Genomic DNA, 8,452 nt, shown 5'->3' with positions numbered 1-8,452 from the left:
CTGTAAAATTTACACTTTAATCTGTAAAATTAAAATTTAATATGTAAACTTTACACTTTAATCTGTAAATTTTACACTTTAATCTGTAAATTTTACACTTTTATCTGTGAAATTTACACTTTAATCTGTAAAATTTACATTTTTATCCGTTTTATACTTTAATCTGTAAATCTTACACTTTAATATCTATTTTTTTATACTTTTATCTATAAAATCTACACTTTAAAGTGTAAAAGTTACAATTCAATCTGTAAAAGTTTCAATCTATACCCAGCAGGCATTTCAACGTTGATTCAACGTTGAATCAACGTTGCCCTTCAACCTTGAATCAACAGTGAATTTTGGTTGCATATGAAAGTTGGGGCAACATTGAAGCTTCAACGTTGTTTCAACGTCAAATATCAACATTGAACAAAAGTGAACATTGGTTGTAATTAGGTTGAGATTTGTACAAACGTTGATATTTGGTTGAAATCACGTTGAATTCATATTACATTTTGCTTTGTAAACAAATACATTTCAATTTCTAATAAAAAAAATTAATTCAAGTTGCATAATATTTATATAAGTTATTATCCATTATTATGATTGTGAGAGTATTTATTTTAGTCTATATTTTAAAGACAAACACAAATTCGGATTCAGTCACTGAATCTCAAAAATCACTGCGTGACAAAATGTATATTCCGAGTGAAAAGGGGGTCACAGTAATCACATTCACGTTCTTCAAAGTATGCCTCTGTCTTACACTACCAAGTTCAATAAAGTGGCGGATGCATTGATTTTAATCACGCATATAGTTAAGTCCCACGAATGAAAGAATTGAACAGGAGAATCTACATACTAAAGCAAAAGCCTATCAATAAAAGAAAAAAAGATGTTAAAGCCATTTGTTCGATACAATGTACGTACATGAAACACGTTATTTCAAACGGTAAAAATAAATATAGATGGATGATTTAAAAAATCAGACAAAGGAATATATTCCAGAACTTGGATTTAATTAACATGATTAAAAGCATTGTAGTTGGCTTCATGTTAAAATTCGTATTTGTATGCTTATAAATAATTATTACTCAAGAAAAATGTTATAGACATAGATAGACATAGTGCACTTACAAACTGTTGCATTCCTATGTAAAATTTTCACGGGCGAAGATCTGATGCAATCAAGGCTGACTTTAAAATCAATTCCCTGTATCACTGGTTGATTGAACCTTACAACGAACTACAATTAATTAAATTGTATAATATATAAGTATAGGTCTACTTATATTTCATAACCAAATGATTATCAACAAATCGCATAATACATGAACCAAGGATGTGCATTACACGCAGATTTCAAAAAAGACTTATAAAACAAGAATTAAATGATGTACAGATAACTAAAAAAAAACTTTATTTCTTAAATCCATGAAAAGGAAATAATACTTAATGAGCAGAAGTTGATATTCCAGCCTTAATCCTTGTGTATAGCTTGAAAACACATTAAATATGAACAGCAAGGAGACGCGCACTTCTTGTCTATCAGTTGAATTCAAATTTTGACCTAGATAAGCTGCAGCTATATTCTGCCCAGCAAGAAAATTACATAACAAGGTTATCATGACACTGAAACTGACCAACTAAGCGAGCGGCACTCCTTATCTGATAATTCGAAGGCTTTGGGGAGTGGATCTTAAGTAATGCTATTTGACCGGGGTTAATTGTGAGTGTGAAAATTGTTATGTGGGGTTTTTTTTGTTTTTTTTTTTTTTTTTTGAATTTTTTAAAAATATTTTGTGAAAAGAAAGGTTATAGAATTAATACACACACCAAAAGCACAATCTAATAAAATAAGTATAACACAATGCTTTTTATTTGGTTATATATATATTTATTATGCCACTGTTGCACAATATAGACGTCATGCATATAAAGTTGTTAGCACAGTTACAGTTCTTGTATCAGAGTTAGTAATAAAACTTGGTACATCCACTGGAAGCCAAACCAGTACAGGGGGGCACAAAGTTCGTAAAGTTCGTATAGTGGTATGAAACGTTTATCTCAAGTTGCATTTCTTGGTCTGTCCTCCGCCTGTACAGTCTTGGTATATATCTTCAAATTTCAAATCATCCTGGTATTAATTATTGGAAAAGTTTCTAAGTCATTAATGGAATTGTTCCGTTCGATTTAGTTGTAGATTTTAATCAAGCGTCCAATCAAAACATTAATTGTGGTCAGTTAATATTGTTAAGCCATTTCCAATTCATTTAATTATTAAATACCAATAATGGATACTGACCACGTAAATGCTAAGATATTGATCTTTGATTCAATTGTGATATTTCATCAACACTGACCTATAATATTTCTTTTTAATATTTACAACAATATTGACTACATTAAACACATAATTAGTAAATAGAAATTAAGTGCGTAAGAACCTAAATAGCTCTTAAGGACATATAAGGATTTTTATGCCATATACACACATGTCCTTATTAATAATATATACGAAACACAACATATATTAAAAAGTTAATATAGTTTATTTATATGTACGGTATGTTCCAATTATGTTACATTCCTCCCTCACAAGAGATGAATTAGTTTAATTCATGTAATAGTTGTATTTTTTATATTTTTAGGATATGTATTTTAAATTGTACACATTATTCTCATTCTTCATTTTATTCATTCAGTCATTCACTCATTCATTCAGCGCTGCGCAATGCGATTACTAACACCCTATGTTGTCTTGTTCAGTGTCTGTTATAAACCTAAACACTACTATTTAGTTAAGTGTTGCATTCCAGGTAGACTACCAGGTAATGTTGTGAATGGGATATTCCATTGTGTAGTGGGACATTGATTTCTATTGGTCAGTGTTGTTGATTGGTTCTAAGGTAGAATTGGCGGGAATTACTATAATGCTTTCCCTTATTCTGAAAACTAGTTTTTGAAGGGTGTACATGTATATAGTGCTAATACCTATTTCATAGTGTTGGAGACACCAACCTTATTCCTGTAAGTAATTTAATAAATAATCAAATTACTAAATAAGTATCTAAATAATTTCTTTATGAATGAGAAATCCAAATAATTCATTTTAATCTAAACTTGCTAAATAAAGTGTGAGTGTGTGTAAGGAATGTATATAAAGATTTATAAAGAACTATAAAAAGCAAGTTAACCATTTTAATCTATTCTTGCATCCTAAATAAAGGATTTGAGAGTTTGTTGTAATTTTTAAGTATTGTTAATTAGGTCATATATTTGAAGTGAAGTCAGATTGGTTTAGCTAGGAGTTTTAGGAATTCACCTTATTCCATAAATGGGAATGTGTTTGTGTATTGATCAGATTGATCAATGTAAATATTGTTTATAAGTTATTTCTATGAATTAGAAGTAAAGTATAATGGTTTAAAGAGATAATTAAATGGAGTGAACTGTGACCTAATTATTTCAAACGGTATAAATGTAAATGAACTATAAATGATTGTGTCAAAGATGTGATTATCTGTTTGTATTGTATTTCTATTGTTTTGTGTGTGTGTGCTTATATGTTACTGTTATTGTAGGGTTGATCTGATCCTATCCTATTCCTATACACTAAAATAAATTTGGATCCACACCCCGAGCAATCGATCTTGTTATTTTATATTAAACAAGAACCGGTTACATTCATAGTCGATTGAATTTGAACTTGTGGATTTTTCCATGGTTATTTATGCCTTTTTGGTTTTTAAGTATCGGCACAATGTAATTCTCCCTCGTCTTTAAGATACATTATGTTAAACAAGAAGTAGTATAAGGATTGGTTAAATAGTTTCAACACATAGTTTACGAGACAATAAAGTCTTCTTCTAACTGGAATACGAACAACACAGTAATATATGTTTCATTAAACATTAGTCTCGAAATCAACAGACTGTCCAATATTCACGATCCTCGGCTCTTATTTGAAAGAGGGATCGAGCTCAATTACAATGCAGTGGGGTCGTCAGTTTTGGCCGTAAGAACATCCGTCCTCAGTTTCCGATAAAGTTTTGCGATTGTGTCGACAGTGTCAACTCCAGCGATGAAAGCAGTATATAGTTGGTGACAGTGCAGATGCCTTATTGTGTCTGCTAGCGTTATCTTCGCTAGGGGATTTAATCGCCACCAATTTCAGTTGTTAAAGCATCTCTCCGCCTGCTTTCTTAACCTTTTGCGAAAATCTACTTGACCAACGCCTTTTACATTTATAATAGATAATAAATAGAATCCTCAAGATTACAGCGATGCTGATTATTAAAATAGAATAAACCAAATTTTGTCAACTCCCAGTTTGAGATCATGGATTGATAGCTATAGATGACAGAGTGCAATTATCACCACTCCAGGCGGTAGTACTGCCCTTCAAATTAGAAGTCACCAGTGTATCCGGATCCCCTATCTTTTAATTTAAATTTGAGTCCAATAGTTAAGTCCGAATTAATAGAGTTTTTTGTTCTCCAACGTCAGAATTTATAATTGATTTAAATATTTAGTTTTAGTAAACCTGTTCAAAAGTACAACACAAATCAGTAAATATCATTTGTCTCCAACGTTTTCTCCATCTGTAAGCATCTCCAAGGGACTGCTATCACCTGTCGTGTTCCTCATTTCCACGAACTGTGATATTCATAGTCGATATACTTTTAAAACGTAAACACGGTACTCTCCTCTTTTACGTCAGGATTAGTACAAACACTTATGACGGTCCATTAACACTGTGGCAGACGTTATGCATCGTCCTTCGTATCAGACCAACGTCATATGCCTCAAGTTTAGTCCACGATAAACCCAATGTATGTTTGATTTAGTGTTGCACATTTGTCAAAATTTGTATAATAACTTCAAAACAAATCTAGTCAATAGTCAAATTCAAGAATTTAAAAATGAGACAATAAATCTGACGTGAACTTCATTACCATTTTCTATTGCCTGTTCATTACAAGGTATTGCTTAATATTTTCTCTTTTTTAAACAACATTGATTAGAAGCCAACTATCATCACTACATGTGTACAATTGAATTAAATGCATTCCTTGTGTTTACTCGGCTATGTTAAGGAACGATATGGATAATGTGACCTTTGCACCATTTAAATATGTATTACTTCTTTTAAAAAATTGTAACAAAGCAACTGAATACTTGTAGAAAATGTAATATAACTATCAATAATGAATAGGACTGGGCCGTAGTTATTACCAGTTATATCGCACGTATCAGCTGTTGGTCACGTGACTTGTATAAAAATAGAATTGTTAAGCTGAATCTAGGAAATGGGGATAGTGCAAGGGCATACGCTTGTTTTTCAAGAAAAAAATGATACACATTAAGAGAAGTTTATTTCCTCTACCCAAAGAGTGCTGGGAGCTAGTCAATGCTGTTTGCGAAGTACTTCGAATTTTGACAAAAATGCTTATAATAGCTATAAATTACCACCTCGCTTAAATTCTGTTGTAAATAAAAATAATGTTATGCAGACCAGGATCAGCTCCCAGCACTTTTCAAAATATACACTATATAAGCAATAAATATTCCAAATTTCAGATCAAACAAAATATTCTATGCCCTTGCACTTTTGATGTAAATCACAAATATGCTCATCGATTTCGCGATATTCTCTACATTCCCTATCCCTATGCAGCTTCAATATACTAGTTAAATTCATATTCTATACACATTGTATTAAATAGATTATTTTCTTTTATTTTTATTGATTAGTGTGAAAAATTAGCAATGGTATTATATTTATTTAAGCATTTTTGTAATTATTAAACCAGTGAATCTAGTCCTCTGGATCACCAGTGCTGTGTCATGTCAAGGCTGATGACGTCATATTTGAAGAAAGGCTTTATTCTATTACTCGACTGTATTGCTATCAAGTATTGCGATTTTACAAGATTTTATAAATAATCGATACAATAAATAAATTCAAGTTGTTATTTACACATGATCATGTCGTCAATTAATTTTTGTGGCTTTTTAAATTTCAATGACGTCACAGTTAAACGTACAATACAATATACAAGGAATGTGAACTCTGACCTTCCTTAACATAGCTGAGTAGAAATTCATTTTCAAGATAATGATGATTTTTTTTAAATCTCAATCTTTTGAAACAGTCATATACACAATTTTATTTTTAGTAGCAATGAATGCACACCGAATGATGAAAGTGTTTCTTTGCATAAAATTTCAACGTTTTTTTTTTTTCATTTATAAAACCATTTGCTTAATAATTCACAATTATCCTTTAAAAGAACCGAAAACAATAAGCCAAACCTATTATTGAAAAGCATTTATATATATATATATATATATATATATATATATATATATATATATATATATATATATATATATATATATATATATATATATATATATATATATATATATATATATATATATTATATATATATATATATATAGGGAAAATGTTGTAGAAGTCCATGGTATAGGTTAAGTTAAAAATCAAAATTTAATCCAAGATAAACAAACAAGTTTACGTTTAATTTTTTACACTAAGCGCTTTCGCCGTTACGGCTCTCCAGAGTGTAACAATGATAATAAAAACAATACAACTTCGTTGTTATGACGTCGTTACAAAGGCAGCGTTATACATTGGCACAGGTAAATGTCAAAAAAGCGCCAAATGTATAGAGTTAAACACATGTACATTGTAATAAAATGGACCATTTCTTTAGAGCTAAAATTCAATTTACATTTAATTTAGGCTGAAATAATTTAACAAAATAATCTTCCTTGGCCCTCCGTAATTGTTCATTATCTTCTGTGATTTTATAAAATGGAAATATCAAAAAGCTTCCATTCGCACATGAATCAAAATGTTCACTGCAAGGTGTATTCCTGACGGAGGGGTCTCGTATTTGTTGTTTATGGACTCTTACACGGTCAGCTAGTTTGTTACCGGTCTGTCCAATATAGTTTTCCCCGCATGAAGTACAAGTCATACAGTATATTAAATTTCTAGTTTTGCATGACATATTCGCATTGACGGTAAACGTTTCACCACATTTAAATGTAAACTTTTCTCCGGTTTTTAATTAAGGGCAAGTTCCACAAAGGAGATCCATACATTTGGTTACAGTGCGTTTTTCCTCATCTGATGAGAATCTGGCTTTTGTTCGGAGTTTCTTTAGGTTTGGAGGTTGGCGTTGGCTATAGATGATGCTCTTCGGGTCAATTAATTCCTTTAAATTTTGGGATTGTTGTAAAATAGGAAAACACTGTTTTACGGAGTTATATATATTAAAGTTCCGTGGGTTATGGGTAACGACTAGCGTATATATATATATATGGATTTATCAAAGAAAAAGGAAAACATGAATTACAAATCTAATGTGGATTTCATTCTACAAAGTGGATATGACAACAATATCATTTCTGCAATATATCGAGAAAAACGAGAAATGATTCAAACATGGAGAAAGAATCTTAATGATAGAAGACAGGCATATTGGAACGCCGTTAGATGTGAAAATCTCGCTGATACATACGAGAAATGGAGAAAACAAGAAGATGCTATTCTTCCACGTAAATTCAGGATTAAATCAATCAATCAGGAACCTGACGAAAAAACAAAAATTAGGTTAAATTTAGCCATCCAGAAATTTGACGCTGAAATAACTCTCCTACGAATTCGCGTCCCGAAGTATCAAACCAAGTTTGAGGAATGTGATTCAAGAATAGAAAAAGAAATTTCAGAGAAAACCAACGCAGATATGAAAGCAAAACTTCTTGATCTATAGAAAACAGAAGTTTTGTTTTTTTCTTATTTCTTCTCCGGTACTACCGGTCACGGTAGCCTAGTGGTAGAGCGTTCGCTTCGTGATCGGGAGGCCCGGGTTCGATTCTCGATCGCGGCGCCGCGTCATACCTAAGACGTAAACAAAGGTAGTGACTGTTCCTTCGCCAAGCGCTCGGCACTAGAAGTGAAAGTCACGGGTCTTTCGGATATGACCTTAAAAACGTAGGTCCCGTGTCACGGTAGGCGTTGGCACGATAAAGAACCCTCACTGCTCAATGACCCTGAGTGCCGAGTATAGGTCTAAATTTGAAGCCCTTCACCGGCATCGGTGACGTCTCCATATGAGTGAAAAATTCTCAAGAGGGACGTTAAACAATATCCAATCAATCAATCAATCTTCTCCGGTACTTTTTTTGTCCGCGAGTGTTCTCAGAAACTGTTCACCCAACTGAGCTAAAACCTTTTTAGGGTTAATAGGTGTGTAGTGTAGGTGTGCGGAACGAAGGGCATTTTGCGCGCATACGCATGCACGTGCGTGCGCGTGAAATGAGTGAATTGACTGATATACTTGATATGGATGTAACTTCTATATTTTTTGATGAAATGTTTAAAAATTCATTATATATGGATATATAAGATGTATAGATATGATGACATGGTCAA

The 8,452-nt window shown here is 31.9% G+C and overlaps 1 long non-coding RNA gene across 1 annotated transcript; it reads right to left on the bottom strand.

Moving 5' to 3' along the window:
* Positions 1 to 673: 673 nt before the first annotated feature.
* On the bottom strand, positions 674 to 1,632 carry LOC134234295 (uncharacterized). The gene is made up of 3 exons (XR_009985157.1): positions 1,435 to 1,632; positions 1,120 to 1,228; positions 674 to 856 (listed from the first exon to the last, which is right to left on the bottom strand). It is a non-coding gene; the product is annotated as an uncharacterized LOC134234295 (long non-coding RNA).
* Positions 1,633 to 8,452: the final 6,820 nt, after the last annotated feature.

The sequence above is a fragment of the Saccostrea cucullata genome, unplaced genomic scaffold (genome assembly GCF_032062105.1).
Source record: "Saccostrea cucullata isolate Sc308-1 unplaced genomic scaffold, CSIRO_AGI_Scuc_v1 ctg5104, whole genome shotgun sequence".
NCBI classification, from domain to species: domain Eukaryota; kingdom Metazoa; phylum Mollusca; class Bivalvia; order Ostreida; family Ostreidae; genus Saccostrea; species Saccostrea cuccullata.
This window is presented reverse-complemented; position numbering and strand designations above follow the sequence as displayed.